This window comes from Anoplolepis gracilipes, chromosome 3 (assembly GCF_047496725.1).
Source record: "Anoplolepis gracilipes chromosome 3, ASM4749672v1, whole genome shotgun sequence".
NCBI classification, from domain to species: Eukaryota; Metazoa; Arthropoda; class Insecta; order Hymenoptera; family Formicidae; genus Anoplolepis; species Anoplolepis gracilipes.
The window spans coordinates 18282693-18299108 of NC_132972.1; the positions used below are offsets into that span (position 1 = coordinate 18282693).

General features: G+C 35.7%; 1 pseudogene; it reads right to left on the bottom strand.

The window, feature by feature from the left end:
- Window positions 1–949: 949 nt before the first annotated feature.
- LOC140663683 (uncharacterized) lies at window positions 950–1858 on the bottom strand (annotated as a pseudogene).
- Window positions 1859–16416: the final 14558 nt, after the last annotated feature.

Here is a 16416-nt window from a genome sequence, read left to right on the forward strand (position 1 = left end):
TCGCTGGACCTTCATTCTCGGAGGTCCAGCGATATAAAAGTAGTCAGTCCCCACATGCAGATAAAGTCGTGTGGCATCTCGAAGTGATGCGCTTATCGCTTAACCGAAAGAGATATCTCGCGAAGAGATATTAAGAGTGTCCTGTGGCTTATCCACATCTAGCGTGAGAAACTGCTGTCTCTTAATAAGATATCTATTCGTGAAATATTTGCGTGGGAAAGTTGCGGTACGTAACATCTTCCCCCTTAAATTACAGATCATCCTGGATCTGAGATTAATTCGAATATTTTTATAGTTATAAGTTTAACAAAATTACAAGTGACTATATAGTAACTTAATCTAATGTTACAATGTAAAATACATATATAAAGAAAATAAGAAAAAGCGGTTGCATTGTAAAAGATCTTATGTACTATGATCGCATATTTTCGCAAATGTATTTATATCAAATTTACAATGCATAGATGGGATATATGTATTAATTTAGATTTGATAATCGGTAATTTGAGAGCGGGGACGCTGTCTTCTCGCGCCCTGATCATTGTTCTCGCTACACTGAAGTGTTTCATTATCTTTGACGGGTATCGATGCAAGAGTAATTTCCTGTGGTGTGGTTGTTACACGTAGTTGTGCGTTACTGTTGGTTACATTATTATTAAAACAGTTATTGAAATAATGAGTACAGCCTTCTCTAGGTATACAACATAGTTAATGCATTTACTAAAAATGTTAATGCATTTACTTATTAGTGAACATTTTATGAAGATATATATGGTGACTAATATCAAAATGCCATACATTATATAATAGAACCAACTCATAGTACTTCCATATAGATTTATTGTTCGATGATGCTTACTTATTTCGTCTGCTTCCTTATATAGTTCATTCAGGCTAGAGCTTGCTGCTTTTAATAAATTAATGTCCAAATGAGGTACTTTACCGATATTTAATAATTGAAGTTCCAAAACATGTTCTTCTTTTTGATGTCCTCGCATAATTTTTTTGTGCTTAGATTAACGTTTGGGATAAAATCTTTTTCGATAGTGTCTATTATATTAATGGTTCGACTATGTAGTAAAATATTATCTGAAATAGCATCGCATTTTTGAGATAATATAATTATTCCATTCGAATGCAACTGTGTCCGACGTGGTTTGTCATCTGGACATAAAATGTGAAGAATTTCCTCATGTTGTGCTGAATGAATCCAAGAATTCGCGGATTTCAATTGGTACCAAACAGTATTATGAAGTTTCATTAAACATATATCACATTCTTTTAATATGTTATCTAATTTGGCTGATCTTAACAGTTCTGACGCAATTATGAATACCAGTAATCTGCAATAATAAATTTGTTTGTTTACAGATCATCGCGTTGTTAACCTTTTTGCATTTCGCTATGTCTTGATCTGTTAAATGTGTGTATTGCAGTTTATCGGTTCTAAGTCCCATATATGTGTATGTTGGATTAATAAATGCGTAAACATTTTCTTCATTTTGTTTGATAGGTAGTGGAATTGCATTATATAAGGTAAAGTCAGTTTTGTCAAGTAATGGAATTTCGATGATATAAACTAACCTATGGTTTTTATAAAATACATTTAAGTTGCTAGAATCAATTAGATTATTAAATTGATTAGGTACTAGTGTTACAGGTAATCTTCTGTTGTTTATCATATGATGCGAATCTTTTAAATTATTAACAGTTCTTTGGGAGATAGGAATTTAGGATGGAGTAATCCTCGGCGTGCTAATAATATAGCGTCGGTAAGTATTTCTAGTTCCAATTCATATTCGAGCATCATTTCAGCACATTCTAGTAAATATGAATTTATAGATAGAGATTGTAGCATAAAATCTCGATCTTATGTACGTAAAATTCCAATAGTCTCTAAAAATAAGAAGATTACCGACACTTTCAAAGTAGATTCCGGGTAGGTGTGCTAATGGTTGATTGGTAAAGGCCTCGAAAGAGTTTGAACTAATTGGCATCATCATTCTGTAATAGGAAATATGCGCGTTTCAGTTAATTAACATGTAAAATTTGATTTTTGTTACCTCTCTTATATTCATAATTAACGTCATTTATTTTGCGTATAACTTGAAATGGTCCATTATATTGATCTGTCAATTTTCTACTACCAGTGTAGGGATTTGAATCTTTCCGTTGTCTCCGGCGAGATAGACCGTGTAACAATATTATTGATCGCGTAGGACTAACGTGCGAGCAAGGAGAAAAGGAGACTGAGTGCGAGTCAGTCGAGACAAAGCCGCTCCAAAAACAAGACCGTTTACTCTCGATATCAGGTCGCGATTTTTGTCAGTCCGATAAATTACCTGTTGTACTTTTTTGTAATACATTTTAATACTGCATTTTATTTAAAATAAAGACAGTCTATCTTATTATACCACATAATTTGGGGGCTCAGCCGGGATCAGTGAGCGGTTGATAACGGAAGACCGGTAAGAGACGAGGTGGAGACAAAATATCAGCGAAGAGGTGAAGGTTCGTGGGTGCACGGCGATCGTTGGGAGTGATTCACGAGGTGCATAGCGAGTCGCTAGACGGGTGACGTACGCAGGCGGGTGACGGAAGACCTCGGTGGATCAGGCGTTGACGAGTGCAATCGTGGGTGTGGGTGCGGACCAGGAAACGTGCAGCGTGGTGATTGGCTAAACAATACTTTGCCGGAAAGCTTTGAAATGTCCGATCCCAACGGTTTTAAAGTGACTGAACTGAAGGAAAAATTGAGCGCGCATGGTTTGTCGACGGGAACTAAGATCGAGCTTATTACTTGCCTAATGGAAAATGATCCGTCGGGATCGTGGGTAGCCGGAGGAGGTGAGGGTGACGTGGAGGACCACATTGACGACGGGGAAGAGCGGACCGACGGATGTAAGAGTGAATTGCGACGACGAGAAATGGACTATATCAGACGAGAAAAGGAGCTCATTGAACGAGAGCTCGAGCTAGTCCGTCGTGAAATTGCGATGCTGCGTGGGACGCGGCGGGAGGATTTTGCGAATCGCGGCAGCGGAGCGAGGATGGCGGTCCTCGGCAATGACCGAAGAGATGAGATAGCTGAGGTGCCACGATTGCAAACACGCATGAATCTGACGACGATAGCAGATCTTCTGAGCGAGTGCGACGGCGTCAGCGGCAATTTTAACACATGAGAAAAACAGTTACGGTTCCTCAAAACAACATATTAACTAGGAGACGATCACGTCAAGGTTCTGATTGGTATAAAACTGAAAAAGAAAGCATTGGAATGGTTCCATTCCAAATCGAAATATCTAAACATGCTAGTTGAAGAACTCCTCGACAAACTGAGAGCGATGTTCCTACGCCGGGAGAGCAAAGGTACGCTACGGAAAAAATTCGAGAATCGTGTGTGGAAAAAAAATGAAAGCTTTCATGAATATGTTCATGAAAAGGTAATTATAGGCAATCATGTCCCAGTCGACCAAAACGAACTGGTCGAACAGATCGTAGACGGTATCCTGGACGTGGCATTGCGCGATCAAGCGCGCCTACAGGGGTTTACGACGACCGATGCGCTTTTGAATGTGTTTGAAAAAGTGAGCTTGCGTGACCGCAACGTGCCGAACTGTGACCGACGGGACAAACGAAACGGTGGAGGAGTAAGGAATGAGCAGTCTTGACGATGTAATGGAGCAATAAGGAGCGACGACAAGGAAAGAAACGCCCGTGACAGACGCTGTTTTAATTGCGGTGCGCGTGAACACATAAGTGCGAACTGCCCCGTAAGGGTGTTAAATGTTTTGAGAGCCGCGGGTATGGACACATCGCATCAAAATGTCCAAAAAAAAATATTGAGTCATAAAAACAACGGTTGCGTCTATCTCACGTACGGCTAGTAAAAAATATATAAAAGAAGTAACCATCGGCAATCGGGCTATCGCGGCACTGATAGATACCGGTAGTGATATCTCTATGATGCGTGCGAATGAATACGCATTGTGCGGATCACCCGGATTGCGAGCATCCGGAATAGAATTTCGCGGATTCAGGGATTATTGTGTGACGACGTTGGGATGTTTCGAGACGTGGGTAGTAATAGACGGAAATCTGTATGCAATATGTGTGCACGTTGTTCCCGACGCGGTAGTGCAATATAATTTGTTAATTGGCGCCGATTTTCTAGATTCGGTAGAGATCAATGCGAGGCGAGGCGTAATCTCCATAAAACCGATATGCGAACAGACGACCGACTGTGAAGAGCGACCGGAAATTGTAGCGATAGATGCAATACAATGTGCGACTGAAATAGATATTGCGTATGTACAAGATGCAAACCATAGACGAAAGATAGCGAATCTGATTGAAAATTATAAACCGAATAAATCGCGGGAATTTGATGTTAAAATGACGTTAGTCTTAAAAGACGATGAACCGACATATCAAAAAGCAAGACAGTTGTCCCAGGCAGAGAGAGACATTGTAAATGTGCAGATCGAGGAATGGGAAGGGCGAGGTATTGTGAAACCTTCGGCTTCTGAGTTCGCGAGCCCTATTGTTCTCGTAAAAAAAACGACTCGTATAGATTGTGCGTTGATTATAGACTGTTAAATAACAAAATCGTAAAGAACCGATATCTTCTTCCTTTAATAGAAGATTAACTGGATCGGTTGCAGGGCGCAAAGATTTTCAGCATGCTCGATTTGCACAACGGTTTTTTTCACGTTCGCATGGACGAAGCAAGTGTAAAATATACTTCGTTTGTCGTGCCTGATGGCCAATTCGAGTTTCTGCAGGTGCCATTCGGGTTGTGTAATTCTCCTTCCGTTTTTCAAAGATTTGTTGCCACGGTTTTTCGAGACTTGACCAGAGAAAAAATCATGTTGATATATATGGACGATCTGATTGTGATTTCGGACAACGAAAGTAACGGGGTGAAAAATCTTAAAATTGTTTTGAATATCGCAAGTCGTGCCGGGTTAATAATAAATTGGGAAAAATGTTGTTTCTTGCAGAGGAAGGTAGAATTTTTAGGTCACGTTATCAAAAACGGAACGGTTCGTCCATCCGAGCAGAAAACCAAAGCGGTTATGTGTTTTTCCGAACCGCGGAGCGTGCGCCAGATTCAAGCGTTCTTGGGCTTGAGCGGATATTTTCGTAAGTTCGTCCCAGGTTACAGTACGATGGCCCAACCTCTATCAGATTTGTTAAGAGCGGGAGTGCCGTTTCGGTTTGGTGCGGCCGAGAACGAAGCGTTTAAGCGATTAAAAACTGTGTTGAGTGAGCGACCAGTGCTAGGCTTGTATCGCGTAGGTGCGGAGACCGAGCTTCATACCGACGCGTCAAAATACGGCTACGGAGCAATATTGTTGCAAAAAAATAACGAAGATCAAATGTTACACCCAGTATACTACGCGAGCGGCAAAACAACCCCGATAGAAGAAAAATATACAAGCTATGAATTGGAAGTTCTAGCGATTGTAAGAGCGCTCAAACGGTTCCGCATATACTTGTTGAACACGCCATTTAAGATTGTCACTGATTGTCAGTCGTTTGCTTTAACGATAGCAAAGAAGGATTTATGCGTCTGAGTGGCTCGATGGGCATTGCTCCTGGAGGAGTTCCAGTACACGGTGGAACATCGCCCTGGGAAGAGTATGAGACATGTCGACGCCCTGAGCCGAAATCCATTACCACATTGTCTGACTGTGAGCGAGTGCGAGGAAGGATTAATTGCGCGTTTAAGAAAAGCACAGAGAGAGGACGACGGTTTGAGGCGAATTCTTTAGGCGAGTTAGCGAGAGGAGACGAACGGCTACATGATTCGAGGAGGAATCTTATACAAAGAAGTGAACGATGATATACGGCTGGTAGTTCCTAGAGAGACGCCGATAATAAGGAATATGCACGAACAAGGCCATTTTGGAATCAATAAGACGGAAATATTAACAAAAGGCGACTATTGGATTTCTGATTTGCGCGCCAAGATCGAGAACGTGGTAGCGAATTGTGTCGTATGCATTCTGGCGGAGCGAAAGCAAGGAAAACAAGAATACTTCCTGAATCCTATCGAAAAGGGAAGCGTGCCGCTTGATACGTACCACATCGATCATCTGGGTCCGTTGCCGTCTACAAGGAAAAATTATGTGCATATCCTAGTGGTCATCGATGCGTTCTCCAAATTCACTTGGTTATATGCGACCAAATCAACGAGCGCGGCCGAAGTGATTAATCGCTTAGGGAAGCAATCAGCTGTTTTCGATAATCTCAGACGAATCGTGTCAGATAGAGGTTCAGCATTTACTTCGCGGGAGTTCAAGGATTACTGTCAATCGGAAGGCATAAAGCATTATCTAACAACCACAAGAGTACCACGATCTAACGGTCAAGTCGAACGAGTAAATCGCACATTGATATCGTTACTAACCAAACTAGCTGCGCCAAAACACGACGAATAGTATAAACACCTCGATATTGCTCAATCATATTTGAATATGACGCCACACAGAAGTGTTAAGACAACACCTTTCCGTATCTTATTTGGAGTTGATCCACGCACTCGTGACAAGTTCGACGTTAAAGAGTTGCTAGAGAGCGAACACATTGCTTTATTTGATAGCGATCGAGAGGAGTTAAGGCTGCAAACAAGAGAGAACATCATTCAGATTTAGAAAGAAAATAAAAGAAACTTCGACAGAAGGAGAAAGGCGCCTCTTAAATATCGAGAGGGAAACCTGGTGGCTATTCGACGTACGCAATACAGCCCTAGACTCAAGCTGGCTTCTAAATATCTCGGGCCATATGAGATCGTGAAGGTCCTGCGTAATAACCGCTACACGTTGCGCAAAATTGGCGAGCATGAGGGACCCCTTCAAAGATCATCGGCGGCGGACTTCATGAAGCCATGGATTGATGGTAGCGACGACGAAGAGATTTTTGAAATAGCTATCGAAGAAGAAGGATGTGAGCATTCGGGGCGAATGCTAGAACAGGACGGCCGAGTGTAAGGATTTGAATCTTTCCGTTGTCTCCGACGAGATCGACCGTGTAACAATATTATTGGTCGCGTAGGCCTAACGTGCGAGCAAGGAGAAAAGGAGACTGCGTACGAGTCAGTCGAGACAAAGCCGCTCCAAAAACAAGACCGTTTACTCTCGATATTAGGTCGCGATTTTTGTCAGTCCGATAAATTACCTGTTGTACTCTTTTGTAATACATTTTAATACTGCGTTTTATTTAAAATAAAGATAGTCTCTCTTATTATACCACACCAGTTCTGATTGTTTCGTGAAGTACATAAACGTATTCTCCCGGATCTAATATAAATAATTTCACGCGTCTATCATAATATTGTTTCGCGGATTCTTTTGCTTTCTGGAGATTTTCCTCCGCGCACTTTTTTAAATAGGATAATCTATCAACTAAATCTGCAAGAAATTCTCTATGTGTAATTCCCTGTCGTGGTTCGCTGAGTTTAGAGGGTAATCGTGGTTTACGACCAAAAATTAATTCGTAAGGAGATATCTTTGTCTTTTCATGATACGAGATGTTATATGAAAACATCGCAGCATCTAGAGATGAATCCCAGTTATTTTGTTGTTGATTAATATAAGGCTTTAAATATTCGGCTAACACGTGATGTGAGCGTTCCAACGATCCGTTTGATTGCGGATGATAAACGCTAGTTTTAACCTGTTTCATTTTAAAAATTCTTGCAATTTCCATCATTATTTCACCTGAGATATTACTACCTTGATCAAACAATAATTCCTTTGGCGAGCCAAAGGTGTAGATATATTTATTAATAATTATATTAGCTATGGTTGTGCTGTTTGTGTGAGGTAACGGATACGCTGTGCAGAATTTCGTCAATTGATCTTGTGTAGTTAATATATATTTATTACCATTTTCTGTTTCTGGTAAGAGCCCTACAATATCTATTGCGACTTTTTGAAATGCTTCATGTGGCGTGTCAGTAATAAACATAGGAGCTCTTGTTTTTACACGGACTAATTTTCGTTTTTGGCAATTTTGACATGCTTTTACATAGTTTTTAACATCTTGTTTTATACCATCCCATGAATAATATTGCTGTATTCGTTTTAAAGTTTTAGTGACACCTTTATGGCCGCCGATTCTTGAGTTGTATAATTCTTTGAGTGTGTCTTGTTTCAAGTGTGGATCCGTAATCTTTTCAGTTAAAGATTCGAGTAAAAATACTTCTATTAGTGTGTCTTTGAATAAGTATTTAATCATTTGAGTTATTTTTATTCTATTAGTAGTGTCTCCTATGGGTGCTATTGATATTATTTTTTGATTGTTTTCTATAGTATATTCTTTTAATTTGACTAAACAATTAAAAATAGTTTCTGGATGATTTGTGGATGCTTGTTTATTTTCCCGCATAATTAGATTTATTTCGATTAAATGTTTCTTTTTTATTATATCGATGTTTCCTGATGTAAGTGTTAAGTCCTCGGCTTTATTATCATTGGTTTTAGACAACGTAATTTTTATTTTAGGAGAAGGGATTGCTTCCGTTACTAATAATCCTTTTATTTTACCCGAAGTTTGTGGGGTGACATTATCTGTTTTCCATAGTGAATCATTTAATGCGTGTTGTAAGAATAAACTATAAGTAGGATTTTTATTACTGCTCGAAGCTTTAGCTTGTAAAACTGATATTTGAGGTATTCTAGAAAGAGCATCTGCATTAGTATTTCGTTCTTTATATAGACCCTCTTAATCGTATTCTTTCAGTTTTAATCGCCAACGCATTAAACGAGATGACGGATCTTTAACATTAAAAAGCCAAACTAATGGTTTATGGTCAGTAATTATTTTAAATCTTTTACCATATAAGTATGGTCGAAAATGCTTTGTTGCCCATACGATGGCTAAGAGTTCTTTTTCCGTAGTGTCGTAATTACGTTCTGCTTTATTGAGCGTTCTAGAAGCATAGGCGGTTGGAAGATCATTTCCTATCTTTCCTTGTGATAAAATTGCACCGATTCCTTCATCGCTAGCATTCGTAGTTAATATTAATTCTTTATTAAGATCTGGATATTGCAAAATAGGCTCACTTGATAATAATTGTTTAATTTTTTCAAAATTTATTTGCTGTCGCATTTCCCATTTAAACGGTATATTTTTCCTAAGAAGTGATGAAAATGGATGAGTAAGCGAACTAAAATTTTTGATAAAACGTCGATAATAACCAACGAGGCTTAAGAATTGTCTAAGTTTTTTATGATTTCTTGGAACGGAATATTGTTTTACTGCTTGCACTTTTTTTGGATTAAGTTTTACTCCTTTGTCTGAAATTATATGGCCTAAATAAATCAATTCTTTTTTGAAAAATTCGCATTTATCTGGTTGCAAGCTAAGACCAGCTTCTCTAAATCGTTCAAAAAGCTGATTGAATTTTGTTTATGTTCTTCTAAAGATTCCGCATAAATGACAATATCGTCTAAATAAACAAAACAAACATTTCCTTGTAAACCTGCTAAAACATTATCTATTAAACGTTGGAATGTTGCAAGGGCATTTTTTAATCCGAAGGGCATCTTTTTATATTCATTATGACCGTTAGGTGTGCTAAAAGCTGTTTTTATTGAATCTTGTGGACTCATCGGAATTTGATGAAAACCCGACGCTAGATCGAAACACGAAAAATATCTGGCTTTTCCCAATTGATCTAAAATGTCTGTTATATTAGGCAAGAGATAAGCATCGCCAATAGTTTTATCATTTAATTTACAAAAATCTATCACTAATCTCCATCTTTTGTTACCATTGACATCCGCTTTCTTTGGTACCACCCATAATAGTGAATTAAATAATGAAAGAGATGGTTGAATAATATCTTGTTCAAGTAATTTGTTAATTTGTTGTTTAATCTCCTCTTTGTGGATAGGTGGGTATCTATATTGTTTAACGGCTATAGGAGCGTTATCCGTAGTAGGGATAGAATGTGTGATTCGATTTGTTCCTTTTAATTTGTCCCCGGTAAATGAAATATGTCGTTATAATTTTCTATCATAGGTAATATAGAAAGTTGTTCTTCTTCATTTAAGTGATTTAATCTTAGATTTCCTTCAATAGTCTTAATCTATCTGTTAGATTATTTGAGATCACCGAATTAATTACGCACGCAGGGCTGTCCCTCGAGCTCGTGTTGATTAACACTGGCTCTACGTCGATTATGGGTGTCTTGATATTCAATTCTTTTTCTGTCGTATTAATTACATATGTATGTATATTACCGTTAATTACTTTTACGATGCTATCTATAAGAAATACGCCGTTTGATATTTCTTGTCGATTTATTAATCCGTCATTAATATTATTTTGTTTAGCTTTAATTATACATGGGCATATGGTTCTAGGCGGTAATGTTGACATATTACTATATTGTAATAAATATACTTTATTATTTTGTATAGTAACCGTTTGTTTTTCAAAGTCTATTTTTGCATTTTCGAGACGTAAAAAGGTTGATCCGATAATTCCTTGTTCTCTTAATGGAAATTTACTCGGTACTACGTGAAATTCATGATTGCCGTTTTCTGAATTTAGATATACAGTTCCGAGAGTTTGCTGTTTTTCTTCCGTTATGCTTTGTATTTCGACTTTTCTATCTTGATATACTAATGTGTCTCGGAGCAAGGCATTCGCTTTAATAATATTTATGTTAGCACCCGTATCTAATAAGAATTTGTCCGTTGGATTTCTGAGCTCGCTGAAAGGGATTGAGATGACATTTCGGGAATTTGTTCGGATTGTGTATGTTCCAGCTCTGTTTCGATCAGGTGGATCGAATTTGCACGGCTCGATGATTGGCCCTGGCGTTGCACGCCTGTCGCTTGGCCTTGATAGTTTAAATTATTGTTAGGTTGAGTATTACTATTATTATGGCGATAATTATTTGAATTACCTGATCTATACCGATTATCGTTATTTTGCCCGTTATTTATTTGGTGTCTATTGGTTTGTACATTAAATCTATTTCCAGAATTATTGTCGAAATTTTGCACAGGATTAAATTCACGTCTATTATAATTATATTGAAAATTTGGATTTGAATTTCCGTTTTGATTCTGTGTATGGAAAATTTTTACTCCTGCATTCATTTTCAGAATGCCCGATTTTTTTACAATAATTACAAGTTATAGTTTGAACATTAGATTTATTAACTTTAAATCTTTCTGCGTGATATTGTGATTTTCGTATGAATCTAACTGCACTTTCTATTGCTTCTTCTAATGTATTAAATTTCTGTGCTAAGAGATGTTGTCCGATATATTTGTGTAATCCGCCCAAAAAGTTATCTATTAATTTATTAGTGGCAAAAACTCTTAATCCTGTTCTTGCTGTTGGATCAGGATAATTAGAAATTGCAATAATCATTTCAGAATTTAATTTTCTTACTTTGGTAATATAATTTTCAATGGATTCATCTCTATTTTGCCTGAGATTATTTATTTCGAGTTCCTAATGATCAAAAGTTTTGCTATTGCTGAATTCTTTTTCCAACGCGCTACATAATTCGTCGAGATTCGTGATCGTATATAAGGATCTAACTAGTGCGGCTTCGCCTGTTAATTTTGTTTGGAGGATTACTCTGAAAAAGAAGGTTCTTTCGACCGGTTCGACTATTTCGAGAATTCCTTTACAGTCGGACATAAATTGATGTGTTGGGATATTTTTGCCGTTAAAAACTGATGAAAGTGTTAAACTATTCCGAACAGAAAAATAACTATTATTTGACGAAACAGAGGATCTACGACTGTGGCTCGTCTCGTCTTGGTTTTGCGTAATATCTGCCGCTTGATCGTTCATGATTATCGATTTTACTTTAATGTAAATTTAAATTCTAATCTGCTGTTTCTTAAACTACTATTTTCTAAACTACCTTCTTCGGAACTATCTGTATTAGAATGTGTTTTAGGATTTTTTGTAGTTCATTAGCTTACAGTAATACGGCGTATAACATTATTGCTGGGAGCTGGGGAATGTTTGATGCTGCTCCAAGATGCTGTTGACTCGAAGTCCGATGAAGTAGTCCTTTTACGTGTCGGCCGTCCACGGAGTTTCGTTGTTGTCGTTCTCTCGGAAAGGTTCCGGGATGCTTCGCCTTCTTCTTCGCTCGTTGTATTTCCGCAGCATCTGCCTGACCTTTTACCTTGTATATTGAGCAGTGATTTGCCAAGATTTTATCGGTGGGTAGACCACGAAATTATTGCACCTATTACTGCACTTGTTAAACAGGAACAGTTAGCGTTAGTCTTCGGTCTTCTACCTCAATGTTGCGCTGTACGGCTTGTAAGGTTTTCTCGAATTCAGACTTCTCCGCTTATTCTTCTTTCATTTCTTCTTTATTTCGACTTCGTACTTTACGTAAATAACGAAGTAAAAATGGTAACAATTTGTCTTCTGGATAACTAAGTACCGCTGCCACCAATTGTAACGTGCTGAACGCGACGTAATGAATAAAAAGGTACAGTTATCTAGTTACAAGACTTTATTTGGCGCAATGCTACAAGTCGAAGGTGTTTTCTCAGAGAGAGACGACTTAGAATTGACTACTTTTATATCGCTGGACCTTCATTCTCGGAGATCCCCATATGCAGATAAAGTCGTGTGGCATCTCGAAGTGATGCGTTTAACCGAAAGAGATATCTCGCGAGATATTAAGAGATATTAAGAGTGTCCTGTGGCTTATGCACATCTAGCGTGAAAAACTGCTGTCTCTTAACAAGATATCTATTCGTGAAATATTTACGTGGGAAAGTTGCGGTACATAACAATACACGCAGCAATCAAAAGAATTTTTTATTTTTTTATTTAATTTTTATTTCTTTATTAACTTTATTTTTTAACAATATATGTATGTATATATGTATATATATGTATATATATATATATACATATATAAAATGTAGATATATATATTATATATATATATATATATATATACATACATACAGGGTGTCTCATAAAGATTGAATCAACGTTCGTGAGCAGGTAGAGCGCATTAAACTGAACAGAAAAGTCCTGTACCATTTTGCGATTTTCGGAATAATTATTGAGAAATTAATTTACGAAGATCGGCAGATCCGGCGCGAGTATCAGTCCGCCGCAGGAAAGATTGCGAGAAGGACGGCCCTAAGGACGGTCGCTAAGCGCGCGCGGCGTAAATAGGCGCCATTGCCTCGTGGTTACCTATATATATATATATATATATATATATATAGAGAGAGAGAGAGAGAGAGAGAGAGAGAAGATTCTGACTATATAATTCACATATACGATAGAAATATTTGCATTGTCTCCAAAACATGCGTTAAAACTTAAAGTCTTTCTTATAGTAACCGCATACTTTGAGGACTATTATATGTATATAATAAACGAATATTTAGGGGACAGTTCTTAAAATATACAATTAAATATACAATTCACATATATGTATATATACATATATGTACGTACAGGATGTCCGGTAATCGCCTCAACAATTAAGGGCAGATTCTCTGACCGATTAAAAGATGATTTCTCCTTAACAAAAATCTTAAAACATTAATAATTTTCAACAAGTTATAAGATAGAATAAAAGGAGTTTTTCGTAAACTAGATTTTGTGGAATTAAAAAGCTAACATAATTATATTCTTTATTTAATTTCAGATAGAGTTTATTTTAATAAAAGTTGAAATCGAGGCTTAGTTACAAATTATGTAATAACAAAAATTGGAATCTTGTAGAAAGTGATGACATTTTTTATGACATTTTTGCTGAGGAAAAGTCGTCTCCAAATTAACCAGAGAATTCGTTTTAGTTGTTGGCGATTATTACCGGACTATGTATATATATATATATATATACATAGTTTTAATAAAGAACATGTTTCAAGTGTCTTTTATTTAAATAAATAAAATTTTTGCAAGAATAAGTAATAAAAGTTAATAGCCTTTACTCCATATTGTTTCCTTAAAAATTTTAATAGAAAGTAAAAAACTTGCTTTAGTTAGATTAAACGTCTAATTTTTTTTCAACATATAGATAAAATGTATAATTCATTATATGTATAACTCTTTCCAAATGTATTTAACGAATACTTCGAGAAAAGATTCTGACTACATAATTCACATATACGATAGAAATATTTGCATTGTCTCCAAAACATGCGTTAAAATTTAAAGTTTCTCTTATAGTAACCGCATACTTTGAGGACTATTATATATAATAAACGAATATTTCGGGGACAGTTCTTAAATTATGCAATTTACATATATGTATATAGTATACAAATATGTATGTACATGGTGTCCGATAATCGTCTCAACAATTAAGAACAGATTCTCTGACCAATTTAGAGATTATTTTTCCTTAGCAAAAATCTTGAAACATTAATTAATAATTTTCAACAAGTTATAAGATAGAATAAAAGGAGTTTTTCGTAAACTAGATTCTGTGGAATTAAAAAACTAACATAATTATATTTTTTATTTAATTTCAGATGGAGTTTATTTTAGTAAAAGTTGAAATCGAGGATTAATTACAAATTATGTAATAACAAAAATTGGAATTTTGCAAAAAGTGATGACATTTTCGCTGAGGAAAAATCGTCTCCAAATTAGCCAGAGAATTCGTTTTTAGTTGTTGGCGATTATTACCAGACTATATATATATATATATTTGCTTGGGGCAATTAAAATGAAACACCCTGCATATATATATATATGTGCAGGGTGTTTCATTTTAATTGCCCCAAGCAAATATCTCGAAAAATATAAAAATTATGAAAAAATGTTTCAGACAAAAGTTGTATGGTTTCAAGGGGGCCATAAGATAGTATCATTGGTTTGATCTTGAACGGTCATTTGAAAATCACATAAAGGTCACCTTAAATTTCTTAAATGAAACACCCTATATATTATTGCATATTCTTGTAGCTTATCTCGAGAGCTTTTCAAAACACTTATGATAAAGTATTTTTCATTAAATATTTTTCGAGTTATGAGACTTGAAAGTTATAGTCTTTTGATATAAAATACAAAATATCTCGTAAAATATTCATTTTTCGATAATTTCATCTAATACTTTTGTGTGCAGAATAATGAGAAAAATCAATTAGTGTAAAGAAAACACAGTTGTCTTAAATAAAAAATATAAATTTGCAACGAGCAATTACATATTTTTTATTTAAAACAACTGTGTGTTTTTTTTACACTAATTGATTCTTAACATTATTCTGCACATAAAAGTATTAAGATAAGATTATCGAGAAATAAATATTTTACGAAATATTTTGTATTTTATATCAAAATACTACAACTTTCAAGTCTCATAACTCAAAAAATACTTAATAAAAAATACTTTATCATAAGTGTTTTGGAAAGCTCTCGAGATAAGCTACAAGAATATGCAATAATATATAGGTTGCTTCATTTAAAAAATGTAAGGTGACCTTTATGTGACCTTCAAGTGACTGTTCAAGGTCAAACCAATGTTACTATCTTATGGCCTCCTCAGAACCATACAACTTTTGTCCGAAACATTTTTTCATAATTTCCATATTTTTCGAGATGTTTGCCTGGGGCGATTAAAATAAAACACCCTGTACATATTCTATCTTATAACTTGTTGAAAATTATTAATGTTTCAAGATTTTTGCTAAGGAAAAATCATCTCTAAATCGGTCAGAGAATCTATCCTTAATTGTTGAGACGATTATCGGACATCCTGTACATACATATATGTATACTATATACATATATGTAAATTGCATAATTTAAGAACTGTCCCCGAAATATTCGTTTATTATATATAATAGTCCTCAAAGTATGCGGTTACTACATATAAAAGAGACTTTAAATTTTAACGCATGTTTTGGAGACAATGCAAATATTTCTATCGTATATGTGAATTATGTAGTCAGAATCTTTTCTCGAAGTATTCGTTAATTACATTTGGAAAGAGTTATACATATAATGAATTATACATTTTATCTATATGTTGAAAAAAAATTAGACGTTTAATCTTAATTAATGTTTCAAGATTTTTGCTAAAAAGCAATCATCTCTAAATCGGTCAGAGAATCTGTCCTTAATTGTTGAGGCGATTACCGGACATCCTGTACATACATATATGTATATACACATATATGTGAATTGTATAATTTAGGAACTGTCCCCGAAGTATTCGTTTATTATATATAATGGTCCTCAAGGTATGCGATTACTATAAGAGTAAAACTATTAACTTTTATTACTTATTTTTGCAAAAATTTTATTTATTTAAATAATCTAAAAAGACACTTGAAACATGTGCTTTATTAAAATACAACACATATAATAATTATTTGTTATTTGCAATATAATATCAAATTAATACACAAACAACATGTAAACAATTTTATTAGTATAAAG